Source organism: Labeo rohita, unplaced genomic scaffold, assembly GCF_022985175.1.
Source record: "Labeo rohita strain BAU-BD-2019 unplaced genomic scaffold, IGBB_LRoh.1.0 scaffold_162, whole genome shotgun sequence".
Classification (NCBI taxonomy): domain Eukaryota; kingdom Metazoa; phylum Chordata; class Actinopteri; order Cypriniformes; family Cyprinidae; genus Labeo; species Labeo rohita.
In genome coordinates, this window is record NW_026127802.1 from 61,610 (window position 1) to 77,512 (window position 15,903).

Consider the following 15,903-nt stretch of genomic DNA (forward strand, 5'->3'; position numbering starts at 1 on the left):
GCGTAATAGTTTGGTGATCCGATTCTCTGATCGCTCGCTCCACGTTCATCATGGATATACTGTCGGCCTTTTTGCCCGTGTTATGGATCAACCGGGGATCATGTTAACTGGGGATACGCGCGTGCACGTAGATAGTTTTACCTGGCTTTCCAGCGGATGTTGAACGCCGACAGATTCGTCACAGGGTATTTTCGACAGAGCAGATTTTAACGCTTTCCATATTATTTGTAAATGTTTGTATAATAATTGAACTCTGCCGTTTCCATTGTCGCGGTCCAAATATATCAGACGCCGTTTAAGGGAAGTTATGAGTTTTCATGTAGTTTCACATAGACCACGCCAGATTATTTTGCTATATCCGTTTCAATGGAATAAATGTTTTGATTGCTAATGTAAGTGCATTTAATAAATGTAAGTTTTTATCTTGTTTATTTGCAACGTGTGTGTATATGCAGTTTATTTATTTATTTATAAATAAATAAATAAATAACGCTTAATTTGAGCACCAATTTTGCTGTGGTTAAAGGGATTTCAAGCATTTTTTTAAGAAAGCATATTGAAAACTAATGATCCTACAAGAGTGATAAACTAGTTAAGCATAGACATATAATATCAGAATTTGTGACATACAGGTAGAATACAGTGAATAATATTTATTGAATGTCATGTTCAAACAACATACATGTTAAGTGTTGGATAAAAAACAAACAAACATATATACATATAGCTTCAAAGCAGCATTAAATAAAATGCATTATTTCCATGTTACTATGAAGAGGAAAATGACTGTCAGTGTAATGTTTATAAGGCAGAAATGAACACTGATATCAGCATTATGTATTCAGTTAAGCAGAAACAATTAACATAAGGCAATAATTTATTGTGATCATAATTACAATAAATAGGATATTTTTGCAGTTTTGTATGTCAATTCAAAGTTGGTGTAATATGATGTCCAGGGGTTGTCTTCATAGGTGTTGGGGTTATCTGAAATCTTCAGCCGAATATAAATTGGAACATTTTTCCAATTTTTTTCCAATTTTTCCAATTTACGTCTTAGCTCTTCTACATTTGCCTGTACCTCAGGATTCCATTCCAAGGTGGAAACAGAAAAGCAATGAAGAAGGGTATAGCATTTTAGTGTATAGCATTTTAGGTAAAAGATCATTTGCATTTGATTACCTATAACTACAGTACAAGGTTGTGAAATGTATTATATGAATGTAATCCAAGATGCTTCTTCAGTCCAGATTTAAAATGGGACCCCTGAACATGACCCAAATATTAGCAGAAAGGCTATTGGAGACTTTTACAAGACAGATGTGAAAAAGCTATACTAGTTTAGTGTACGGATTTTTATTTTTTAATATGATACAGGAAAAATGCATTAAATGCATGCAGGACAGGTATATTTGCCAGTTGTAGAGGGTCTGCCCACACAGTCCCAGTGGTACCACCTTCCACAGTCAGAACATTCAATCTAATGAGGAACAAACAAATACAATAGATTACATGTTACTGGAGAACAGCTACTTTTATGTTTTTATGTTATGCAATGTCTAAATTATTTTACCCATTGGTCAGTTTGGTCTTTGTCCCGATCTCCACAACAATGGCACAGTTGAGAAAGGTCATCTATAATATGTGGAGACAGTCATATCATGCCATCTCATGACAAATAAAAGGCGTCTAGGTTTAAACAAATACATACATACATACATTAAAACAAGGACATAAAAGACTCTTGCTCACCAGATTCTCTCAAAAGCGTTCTTGCAATTTCCATGCGCATTGATGCAGCCCCTTCCTCATTTGAAAGAAGTGACATATCTTCCTCCATAAGAACAATCTGTGCAAGCTGATGTGAGCAGTTATACATGAATTATGTTTTAGCAATAAAAACGTTAAAAAAAAAAAAAAAAAAGATTAAAATAAAAACACAATACAAAAAGTAGATTTAGCTTACTTTGCAAACAAATGCTCCACATGATGTGGTATCCTGCTGGGTGGGATGTTCAACTGAGTGGCACCCCCACCTTGAAATGTTGAGCCCTCTCATCCTCATAAAAGATCTATTAAATAGAAAGTGCACTCATCATTAACAGGCAATAACACATTATACAGTAAAATAGACACTTTCCTCTCAGTTTTAATAAACTTTGTCTACTTGCCTTGTTACATCCCTACATTTGGTTATTCCTGCTGGTTTAGCACCGAAAGGGTCTATATATATTGATTTTGATAGTTTTGGGAACATAGCCTAAAACAAACACCAGCTGTCATTAGATTATTATTTTAACTTTTCATTACCACTTATTCATGAGTCTAGTTCTGTGTACATTAAGAAACTTGCATGCACTTACTATGAGTGTCCAATGGTGGTTGTCACACACAGCCCCAAAAAGGACATCATAACTGGATGGATTAAGCTAAAAACAATACAGTAGTGGTTTCAGATGTGTTCTGTAAATAGACATAAATACATTGGGGCTTATGTTTAAGTGCAAAAACCTTTTTCAAGCCTTTTTGGCTTCCTTTCCAGATTGCAGTCATCTGGTAGGAATCTATTAAGTATGCCTTTTTTTCACCTGACATATTTAATCTGTTGTGAAGGTGCTGCAGATAAGCATTGACAACCTATTTACAAAAAGAAAAGTAAAAGTAACAATTAGATTGCTTTACACAAAGAACCATAATACAGGTAACCATGCAAAAATTGAGAATGCATAAATAACCCTACCTCACTTTCTAACTGTTTACCAGGTGCCAGATCCATCATGTTGTTTGTGAACAACTTGTAAGTGCCAATTTTGCTCCATAACACTTGCTGTTTTTTGCCCTGCCATATATCATTTATCACTAAAAGAAACACATGAGATCACAAAGTAAAATACTGAGCTATGGCAAGGTCAAATATAGTCAAACCACTTAAGATTTACCATGTTCTGCTGAATATGTGGACGCATGAAAGGTGTCTGGGGAGCAAGAGTTCTGGGTTGAGGCGGAGGTGCTGTTTGGGGCTGACAGACCCTCATTAGAGCTAGAAAAAGAGGCAGTAGGAGGAAACCTGGGAAGAGAAGAACTGGCAGGAGGTGGACTGGTAGGAGGAGGAGGACTGGCAGGAGGAGGACAAGGACTGGCAGGAAGAGGAGGAGGACTGGCAGGAGGAGGATGAGGACTGGAAGGAGGAGAACTGGGAGTGTTTGACGAAATCCATTTTTTTGGGATGTGGGGCTCTGGCTCAACATACTTTATTAAGTGATCTGTATTAAATTTCTTTTTTTTTTTTCCTTTTTTTGAAACTACATCAACTATTTTATCATCAATATTTACAACAGTAAATGGACCAAGCATGTCTGGGTCCATTTTTCCACCCTTTCTGTTCTCTTGTCGAACATTCCTCACCAATACCTTGTCTCCAACCACAAAGTTGTCCTCCTGCCCTCTTTCCATTTTCCTCTTCCGCACTTTGTCCTGACTGTTTAATATGTTCTTTTTGACAGCTTCCATGGTCTCCCTCCTGTCGCTCAACCCCTCCGAAAGTTGTTCAGTGGCAACCATGGCTTCCACTTTTCCATGGCAAATCTAAGTAAAACATTCCCAATAATTGTTCACATCTTTCTAGATCACGTTGTTACAAAAACAAAATACACAAAATCACTAACCTCATAATCCTTTGGTACCTCACATGGATACCGTGCCTCTCTCCCAAACATTAAATAATATGGGGAAAACTTGGCTGTAATTTGTTTTTTTGTTCTTAGTGCAAACACTGTAGCACTCAGATGTATGTCCCAAGATGAAGGATTTTCCCCAACCATTTTTGTGAGACTCCTGAACATTAAGAATTAAAAAAAGAAAATCATAAAATGTTCAAAAACGATTCAACGTGTCTTTTAACATATATATATAAAAAAAACACCTTTGAATTGTGCCATTCAATTTCTCGACAAGGCCATTTGTCTGGGGATGGTACGGTGAGCAGAGACTCCTGGTAATGCCCAGTTTGTCACACAAGCTAAAGTTAACCTTTGAAAAAAAAAAGTTGATGATTTGTGTTAAACCAACCTTGTTTACAAACTCTCGCCCCTGATCAGTTAAGATTCGCTTCGGTGCCCCAAATTTGTAAAAAAAATCAAGAATGCATGATGTGACTTCGTCTGCATTTTTGGTTCTCAGAGGATAGGCTTCTGACCATTTCGTAAAATAGTCCACCATAACACAAATATATTGGTGGCCGTTTTCAGTGGGAGTCAGCTTGCCAATAAGGTCCATCCCAAGTAATTCCAGAGGTTCTGTGACCTGAAATTGAAAGCATTTTAAACACTCAGGATTAAGGCTACTTTCTTAAATGTAGCATACTCACAGTTATTGGATTGTATGCCGCCTTCTCCTTTATTGACTTTCTCCTGGTTTGACACTGAGGACATTGAGCTATCTGAAGCAGAGGTGGGTCAATACCATTTTAATGTAATATTACTTTAATGGACAAAATCTAATGTGTCACTTCCAACAATTCACTTACCCACTTGCGGATGTCCTGCTCCATGCCAGGCCAGTAAAATCTCAGGATTATGGCATTATGAGTTCTCTCGACTCCACAGTGACCACCAAGAGGGCCTGCATGGAACTCCATAAAGATGTTGTGTGCCTCCTTGGGTAAAAGGACAACTTTAGCCAAATGCTGGCTCTTGTCTTTCTTTCTTCTGCATATGTAATGCAGCTCACCATCTGATATCAAATAAAAACAAACAAACAAACAAAAAATACATAAAAGTAACATTTGTATTACCTGTATGTGGTGAGACTAATTTAAAACACCCTTACCCTTCAGTGTGAAATTTTCACATCGTCGCTTTATATAATAGCGCTCCTTACTTGAGCAGCTATCTGGACATTGGTTATTCTGCAAAAAGTTTTTAATTTCTTGAACCTTACTTGGCTCCATTTGTCTGAGCTGTATGTGGCCTGTATGTTTCTTTAAATTGCATCAAATACGCAGGAACAGACACTTCGAGTTTAAAGCGCGTTATTGTGCATATCAATGTACACAACTGGTGAAACGTGTTTTTGTACTATGATCCGCATGGAATATGGCATGTGACGAATCTGTCGCCGTTCAACATCTGTTGGAAATTCAGGTAAACGTGTTGCATGCACGCGCATATCCCCAATTAACATGATCCCCAGTTGATCCATAACACCGTATCCGACGAAACAATAATAGCATGAAATCAATAAGAAGATGCCGATCACGGAAACTAATAGAGTTAGGTAAGCATCTGGTCGTGTAGCAGTTTTCTCGATTGTTAACACAGTGTAACTTATGTTAGTTGTCTTATAGTCCCAAACCATTCATTCAGTGTTAAAAACAAAGACACATTTCTCAAAAAGTCTCTCTTAACAATAAGAAAGTTAAACATTAAGTAGCAAAACTGATGACACACCAATCAGAATATCTGCATCCAACAACAGAGAGAGGAGAGAAATTAACGAATCATTTACATGGGTTTATACTTACACATACAGTGTAATTATAGTACAGTACCAGTACATTAGATGATGGAAATTTCACTATTCTATATGTACAGTAAACTGTAGTACATGTTGAACACCTACTGCATTTTTGCAGAACTGAGAAATGACTACCCAGAGATATAGTCTTGTGTCAGGAGATCAAATAATACTGTATACGCTGATGAAATTTAGCCAAATGTACAGAGGATGCTGAATTTAAGTTTTAATTTTATTTTTTTACTGTACTGTATTGTAGTGCATATCAAGTTCATATATTTCTTTGTTATTTGAACTTTTCTAGTGCTTTTCATCTGCTGCAAGATTACTTTACAGTAGTAAAACGAAAATATTTTTTTCCCCCCAAAAGTTAATTGCTGAATTAGCGATCTTTAATTTATGTTGTATAATGTAATAGACATTGAGTTGCAAATTGTTGTTGCAAAAAGTGTTATTGATCTCATGAGTGTTCACTGTGCAGGAGAGTCATGGTTGTGTTTGAATTGTGTGTAATCATTTAAGAATACCTGTAATAACTAGACTGAAATGTTTGAAAGAGAAATTTATGCTGGCTTGTCTTAAGACTTGTTTAAAAACATAAATAGTTTGGTCAGTCAGATGTTCTAGATGTTTGGTGAAGTGATGCTAGTTGGTTGCTAGGATACTCTGGGTGGTTGCTAGGCTCTTGCTATGCAGTTGCTGGGGTGTTGCTAGAGTATATGGTTGATTGTGTGTCATGAGTGATTACAGACATTTCCACCTCTGTTAATAACAGAAAATCAAACATTGTTTCCAAAACTGATCCAGTTCAGTGCTTTGATTATAATATTTCTTTCTAATGTTAGGAAATTAACAAGAAATCACTGACATTAACATCTTAAACTTGCAATAATACGTGATTTATACCATCCAAGTAGTAATTTAATAGAATCACATGTCTTCTTTAGTGATACAAGCTCTGAAACATTTACTGTATAACTTGTTGAAGTTTTCTTTTTTATATTATTTATTGACTTGGTGCCATAATGAACATTGAAATGTTATTTATTTTTCATTTTAAACAGTATAGCTGATTACTTAATGGTAATGCAATATTAGTGAACACAACTGTATATGTCAGACTATAAATCCTCAAACACGATGCATGGGGGCTTTCTTTGGTGTTGCCACCCCTCATAGACCCCATGCCACTCCTTTGCCACCCTAAAAAATATTTTCTAGATCCGCCCCTGGTTAGTTGGATTATATTCCCAAACCATTCATTCAGTGCTAAAAACAAAGACACATTTCTCGAAAAGTTTAACAATAAGTAAGTTAAACATTAAGTAGCAAAACTGATGACACACCAATCAGAATCTCTGCATCCATGTAACCAAAATGTAACCATTTTTTATGTGTAGCCTACTGCATTTTTGCAGAACTGAGAAATGACTACCTAGAGATATAGTCTTGTGTTAGGAAACCAAATAGTACTGTATACCCTAATGAAATTTAGCCAAATGTGCAGAGGATGCTGAATTAAATTTTAAATTTCATTTTTTACTGTAGTGTATTGTGGTGCATACCAAGTTCATATACAGTTCTTTGTTATTTGAACTTTTCTAGTGTTTTTAATCTGCTGCAAGATTACTTTACAGTAGTAAAATGAAAATATTTTTTTCCCAAAAATTAATTGCTGAATTAGCAATCTGTAATTTAATTTATGTTGTATACTGTAGTAGACATTGAGTTGCAAATTAATTCCTAATAAGACTTTTTTGTTAGTGTTACTGATCTCACGAGGGTTCACTGGGCAGGAGAGTCATTGTTGTATTTGAATTGTGTGTAATCAGTTAAGAAGACCTGTAATAACTAGATTGAAATGTTTGAAAGACAAATTTATCCTGGCTTGTCTTAAGACTTAAATAGTTAAAATCATAAATAGCTTGGTCAGTTACAGATGTTTCCTAAGTGTTGCTAGTTGCTAGGATATTCTGGGTGGTTGCTAGGCTCTTGCTATGCAGTTGCTGGGGTGTTGCTAGATTATATGGTTGATAGTGTGTTCTGGGTGATTACAGACATTTCCACCTCTGTTAATAACAGAAAATCAAACATTGTTTCCAAAACTGGTCCAGTTTCAGTGCTTTGATATTATAATATTCCTTTCTATATTTCTTTTTCTATGTTAAGAAATTAACATTAAATCATCAACATTAACATCTTAAACTTGCAATAAAACATGATTTATACCATCTAAGTAGTAATTTAATAGACTTGCATTCTTTAGTGATATAAACTCAGAAACATTTACTGTATAACCTGTTGAAGTTTTTTTTATTTTTTTATTTTTTTTTCATATATATTGTTTATTGACTTGGTGCCATGATGGACATTGAAATGTTGTTATTTATTTTTCATTTTAAACAGTATAGATGATTACTTAATGGTAATGCAATATTTGTGTACACAACTGTGTATGTCAGACTATAAATCCCCAAAAACTACACATGGGGGCTTACTTTGGAGTTGCCACCCCTCATAGACCCCATGCCACCCCTTTGCCACCCTAAAAAAATTTTCTAGATCCGCCCCTGCTTGAATCAAATTCTTAAAAATATTCTTCTTTGGGCTGTTACCAAGCAAATAAAATCAGTATCAACACAATTCATCTTTGCAATGCAGAGGAAACACAGAAGCTGCATCTAAAGTGGCATTAAACATCGTCAAAACAACAATTACAATATTATCGCAGTCCATATATATCGCACACCCCTATATCTGATGCTTTTTTTTTTTGGCAACTAGGGAATACACAGCCCTGTATATTTATCTAGGACTATATAAACATTCAATGGCCACACTATGGTTTTCTTTATTTTCATCAGATCAATATTATAAACAGATAATAAACTGAAACCTAAACCTAAACTCACTGAAATAAAAACTATTTTGCTACTATGTAACAAAGTTGCCTAGTAACAGATAGCCTACAAAAACAATAATAGACTTATCATAAAACAGATTCTTATGATTCCTAGGCACTGCACGACGCGGCGCTGTGCTTCTCGTTCGGTGTGCGACCCCCCTGAGTCACGATGCCGTCCTGTCTATTGACTGAAGACTTTTAGTCTGAGGCATGACACCTTTTTAATTTTATGACTGATGTCTGAAGATGTCCTAAAATGTACACCGTAGAGGCAGGGGCAGATCTAGAAAATATTTTTTAGGGTGGCAAAGGGGTGGCATGGGGTCTATGAGGGGTGGCAACACCAAAGAAAGCCTCCATGCATCGTGTTTGAGGATTTATAGTCTGACATATACAGTTGTGTTCACTAATATTGCATTACCATTAAGTAATCATCTATACTGTTTAAAATGAAAAAAAATTACATTTCAATGTTCATTATGGCACCAAGTCAATAAACGATATAAAAAAGAAAATGTCAACAGGTTATGCAGTGAATGTTTCAGAGCTTGTATCACTAAAGAAGACATGTGATTCTATTAAATTACTACTTAGATGGTATAAATCACGTTTTATTGCAAGTTTAATAAATTGCAAGTTTAATGTCAATGATTTCATGTTAATTTCCTAACATTAGAAAGAAATATTAAAATATCAAAGAACTGAAACTGGATCAGTTTTGGAAACAATGTTTGATTTCCTGTTATTAACAGAGGTGTGAATGTCTGTAATCGCCCAGAACACACTATCAACCATATACTCTAGCAACACCCCAGCAACTGCATAGCAAGAGCCTAGCAACCACCCAGAGTATCCTAGCAACCAACTAGCAACACTTTAGCAAACATCTAGAACATCTGACTGACCAAACTATTTATGTTTTTAAACAAGTCTTAAGACAAGCCAGCATAAATTTATCTTTCAAACGTTTCAATCTAGTTATTACAGGTGTTCTTAAAGGGGTCATCAGATGCCCATTTTCCACAAGTTGATATGATTCTTTAGGGTCTTAATAAAAAGTCTCTAATATACTTTGATTAAAAATTCTCAATGGTTTTGTAAAACAACACCTTTTTTACCTTGTCAAAATGAGCTCAGCAAAAATCATCTCATTCTAAGGGGTTGTTCCTTTAAATGCTAATGAGCTCTGCTCGCCCCGCCCCTCTCTTCTCTCTGTGGAAAGATATTGGCCGTTTCTCAATACCAAGTACGCAAAGTTCGGACTTGCGTCCTTTGTAGTTGTCTCGGTAACTACAACTTGGTAGTTTGACTTGGGAGTACGAACTCCTGAGGAAGTCGTGTAATTCTGCAAATGGAACAACAGTGTACTTGATAACGTCTGTCAGCTCGCCTTTTCTACTCCAGTTATCTTCACTATGTATTTACAATAAGACGAAATATGATATCAACCACCACTGCCTCCTTTCGTTTTCATTTAACCATATTAATAGCTGCAAAAATGTAGTTCAGGGAATGTACATTACAGTGAAGTGAAATATTATATCAAACAGCACTGCCTCTTTTCTGTTTCTGTATCTAAACATATTAATAGCGACAAAAATGTGGTTCACGCAACGCTTACACGCATTACAATAAAACGAAGTGATATCAAACACCACTGCCTCTTTGTTTTCTTCAAAATATAAACCACAACCCTCTTTTCGTACTTATTTTATTAATATGTGATTTAGACAATATGTGCACTGTGTATAATACGTCTTTACTTTATATATAATAAAATGAAACATGACATGCACAACTCTGCCTTTTTTGTTAAATGTCAGTTTTAATCAACAATATTAGCCATTATAAAAGTATAGGTATAACGTATAAGAGACGTATGTAATCGGAAATGAAGACAAAAACAAACAGTTCAGTCAAATGCATGCTAAAAAGTCAGCGTTGAATTACGATTGATAAATAATTTATGAAGCATAACTATGTCCTCAGGCAAAACGATATGCCCTGGAATATATAATAGATTCACGAGACCAAAAATTAGCTGTTAGATTTACCCGAAACGAATTATACCTCTTGATTAACCACTACAGAGACGTGAGGACCAGCGGCAGACGTCAGAAGGACTAGCTGTGGTGAGGCTCTCTCTGCGGGACACATGAGCACTGAGCACCCAGTGTTCGCCTGGAACTCACATCTCCGAAATCAGCGAAACAAATTTTCAAAAAGGTGCGGTCTTTGTAAATAAACCACAGATTTGAGTTTTAAACAACGACATTCTCGCCTGAAATACTCTTAAAACTTCATGTCATGACACAATAACAGTAATATTTTTTTAAATTATGCGGGTTTTCGGCTCCGCCATTAACGCTCGCTGATTAGTGCGAAATGCATTCTGGAATACATGGCTGCCTCAAGTTCGCACAAGTCTACTCTTGATGCATCCTTGATAAAAGGGGCGGAGCAAGAACACATCCGGGGATTTGAACTGTACTTGACTAGATGTGAACTTTAAATTGGAACAGTACTTGGGCGACAACTGATGACGTTTCACAAGTCCACAAGAACACAAGTACAGACAAGAACGCATATTGAGAAATGGCTATTGTTTATATTAGCCACATGTAGCCGCGTTTAGCCGCTAAACTTCCTAACTACCACGTTATAAGGAAAGGTGATCGCAAAGATTCAGAAAAAAACCCTTATACTCCCTTCTGCCGTAACTGAAGCTGGATCACAAATGATTCTCATGAACATAGACGGATATGTGTAGATCGGGAGGCGCATTCCCTTCACAAACAAACGTAATCCACTGCATCTTCAGTGTCTCAGATGTCGGGAGTAAATGACGACCACTATGTTCATTATTACATCCAGCAACACAACACCGCAATCGCTCAATCAGAGATATTCTTGTCTAATTTATATCCCTGCTCCGGCATCGAAACAAAGAGGTCGGACTGTGACAGCTGATTCAAGGTAAATCGCTCATGTCAATCAACTATTGTGGGAGCGGCCTCTGTCATGTGACACCACACCGACAGGCATCTGAGAACGGCTTGATTTGAAAAAGGGAATATTATATTTACAGATTAATTAAAAACCACTGCATGGATTTTTATCATTATAGCGTAGATTTGTACATACACTGACAACACGCATTAATGTTCAAACAACATGAAAAAGTGAACTTAGCATCTGATCACCCCTTTAAGTGATTACACACAATTCAAACACAACGATGACTCTACTGCCCAATGAACCCTTGTGAGATCAATAACACTTTTTGCAACAACAATTTGCAACTCAATGTCTATTAGCTATGCAACAACACAGTTAATCCACGGTTCAATATGTACCTCGGTTTTTAACCATGGTTTTCGGTTCGGTTTTGATATCTTGCCACCTCAGTGTGGGTTTTTTGGGAACAAATTAACAAAATACTCCCGTAAACCTCTTTACACTAGAAAAAGTCGATGCCAATAGCCTTGTGGGCAGCACGCCAACATACTACGCCAATGCGTTCGGGCATCTCGGGTTTGAATCCTGATTCTGGGACCTTTCGTGATCCCACACCCATCTCACTGTCCCATGTTATTTCTGATGTGTCCTTTCGTAATAATGATAAAAGGCAAAATGTTTTTATTTTACAGGAAAATTTCTATTCATACTTCTTCAGAATGCCCACGACTCTGTTTGTCAACTTTTTAGCTTAGAATTTTAGAGAAAATGAAAAGCAAAGTCTGTGACATTGCACTGACCACTCTTTCACATTTATACATACATTATTCAAATTCCTTCAAACTTGACAGCAAGATTTCTATTCATACTTCTTCAGAATGCCCAAGACTCTGTCTGTGTCAAGTTTCACAAGATTTCACAGAAGATTTGTACAGAAAATGAATGTCAATTTGTCACAATGCATTATATAGCATATATGTTGTTATATCCTCTTATATATCCTTCAAAGCTGTCGACACCGTTAGCCTTGTGGGCAGACAAGAAGCAACATCAGGAAAGGCCCCGAGTCAGGATTCAAACCCAAGACACCCAGAGCGCATCAGTGCTGCAGTTTGGCGTGCTGCCCACAAGGCTATCAGCGTCAACACCTTTGAAGGATATATAAGAGAATATAACAATATATATGCTATATAATGCACTGTGACAAACTGCCATTCATTTTCTGTACAAATCTTCTCTGAAATCTCATGAAACTTGACACAGACAGAGTCTTGTTTCTGTTTACTTTTATCATTTCAGTGGATTTAATGTAATGTTTGTGTTTAGGGGTTTATTGTAAAATAAGATAACCCAAACAGACAAATATATTAACCCATATGTATACCTGTTGTGGCCCATACACAGTAAAATCCACAGAGTAAAATTAACTCTATTCAGAGAACATTTGGTCCCTCTCTAAATAGAGTTAAATTAACACTGAAGCAGAGTTAAAGTTAATGAGATAATGAAGTGATCAATTAAAAGGTGATTGAGCATTAGTGATGAACAGCTGCTGTTAACAAACAGAATCACTGAAGAAAAGACAAACACAAGAACTACAACTGACTGGATTAATTTCTGTCACACGTCTACAGAAGCTCTTATTGAGATTTACAGAGGATCAAAAGTTGATGTTTTAGTGGTTAAAATGATGCCACCATCATGGAGATCAGCATTTGCTTTAGTTGAGCTCTTGACCCTTCAGTTTTTGGGTTAGATCTCTGTTTAACTGTACATGTGATGTTGTAAAACAGAGTGATCAGTGCTTTACATTAAGCACATTTTAATTGATCTTATATGTTAAGATGTTTATTGTGAGATGACTTGATTACATCCAGAGTAACTTTCTCTCAATTTATGCATTTAGATAACCATAATCAACCCTATGAAACTTCAGCAGTCCAAAAAAAAAAAAAAAGAAATATTATTATTATTATTATTATTACAATTAATCCAGTCTGCTTAGTAATGAGTGAAGCTGGTGATGCTGTTTGTGGAGTTGTTTAATCAGATTTTGAGAGATTTAATGTCTTTTATTTCAGTTGATTTCATCTGTGTCTGAAATCAGTTGTAGTTCTTGTGTTTCTCTTTTCTTCAGTGATTCTGTTTGTTAACAGCAGCTGTTCATCACTAATGCTCAATCACCTTTTAATTTATCACTTCATTATCTCATTAACTTGAACTCTGCTTCAGTGTTAATTTAACTCTATTTAGAGAGGGACCAAATGTTCTCTGAATAGAGTTAATTTTACTCTGTGAATTTTACTGTGTAAGAGACCTACATAAGACCTAGCGGGGTCCCATCACTAACCCATGTAGGCAGACTCATTTAGACACCAAATGGGAGCTACCTGGTTACCCATATGGGCCCTGTATGGAGCCCATCATCAGCCCATCTGGGCCAACCCATGTTGCGCCACCACTGAAACCGAGGACAAATTTAGCTGGGTCCCAGTTGGGTAGCCCAGGTGGGCCCCAGATATTGGCCCAGTTGCATCCCCTATGGGCCCCACATGACTGTGTTGGCTGGAACGTTGCCTGTTGCCGAACTAAAACACTGTATATACAGAAATAAACTAAAACTGCAATATTGAAATTGGCCTGTAGGAGTCAGTCATACACCATGATCAGACGATAGGCAGAACAGTATCAGTATTTTGAGTTGTGTTGTGGTAGAAATAGCATTGCTCAGTGCCAGTAGCTCACCAGTGCAACCGTAAGCAAAAAATGCCGCCCCACATAGTCCAAAATATAATGTGTTTTTTTTTTTTTTTTTTTTTAAATGTAATTCGTTCATGGATTTTCTACAACTTATTTCAGTAAGAGGCATCATTTAGGTTATATTAAGCTATACATGTCTTAATACCCAGGGTTCCTTGTAAGTAATATTAACAATGAGCAAGTATTGATTAATCTTTTCAGTGTTAGTTAATAAAAATACAGCTCTTCATTGTTGCTTCATGTTGGCCCATTAAATAGTATGTAACTTTGGATTATATATATAATCTTACATAACATTCACTAAGATTAATACATTCTTTAGAAGTACTTTTCATTGTGAGCTCATGTTAAGATACTTAAAGGTGACCTATTATGCCTCTTTTTGCAAGATGTAAAATAAGTCTCTGATGTCTCATGAGTGTGTATGTGAAGTTTTAGCTCCAAATACCCTACAGATCATATTTTACAGTTTACTTAATTTCACATTTTTAGGGTGTGAGCCAAAACCCTTCGATAATGAAATTTAACCACAGTGTCCCCAGTGAGTCAGATTGAGGGAGTCTATGGAGTCTGTGTTTTATACCTGACATTGTATATCTCCATTAATAGATGGATCCTAATAGAACACAGATCGTTACAAATGGGCAGGACCTTTTCCCTACGATGTTGTGTATGTAGGGAGAATCTGTAGAGAGAAGACTGTTTATGATTTATTGGGATTTAGAAAATGAGTAGGTGGATTTTTACCATTATAGGCTCATTGTTTACACACACTGCAGCCACACAACTGTGTTCAAACATCGTATTAAAGCGATTTTAGCATAGTAAGTCCCTTTTAAATAATGTTAACAAATGGATCCTTATTATAAAAGGTTACCCAACAAGAACCATTGGCTCATTTTTTTTTTTTTTTTTTTTTTAATTTATTTTATTATTATTTTTTTTTTTTATGAATAATTTCAAGCTGCAATACCAACTGCAGGAAGACCAAAAGCAGTGGCAGCTGGTGGAACATTTTCTAGGTAGGGCTGTGCCACATCCAACAATTCTAGTAAACATCCCAGTATGATTTATTCCAGATTAACAAAAGGAAAAATATTTAAAAAAAACATTTTAAATTAAGTAATTGCTTTACCAATTTCAAGATTAAGTTTAATGATTGAAGTTTAATGATATGAAGATAAAAAAACACATAATTTTCATAATTTACAATTTATTGCAGTGCACGAGCAATAAATAAATAAATAAAAAAATGTAAAGTAAATGTTCCATTTGTTTAAAGCATTTTTATACAGGTCCTTTTCAAAAAATTAGCATATTGTGATAAAGTTCATTATTTTCTGTAATGTACTGATAAACATTAGACTTTCATATATTTTAGATTCATTACACACAACTGAAGTAGTTTCAAGCCTTTTATTGTTGTAATATTGATGATTTTGGCATACAGCTCATGAAAACCCAAAATTCCTATCTCAAAAAATTAGCATATCATGACAAGGTTCTCTAAACGAGCTATTAACCTAATCATCTGAATCAACTAATTAACTCTAAACACCTGCAAAAGATTCCTGAGGCTTTTAAAAACTCCCAGCCTGGTTCATTACTCAAAACCGCAATCATGGGTAAGACTGCCGACCTGACTGCTGTCCAGAGGCCATCATTGACACCCTCAAGCAAGAGGGTTTAGGCTGTTCCCAGAGTGCTGTATCAAGGCACCTCAGTGGGAAGTCTGTGGGAAGGAAAAAGTGTGGCAGAAAACGCTG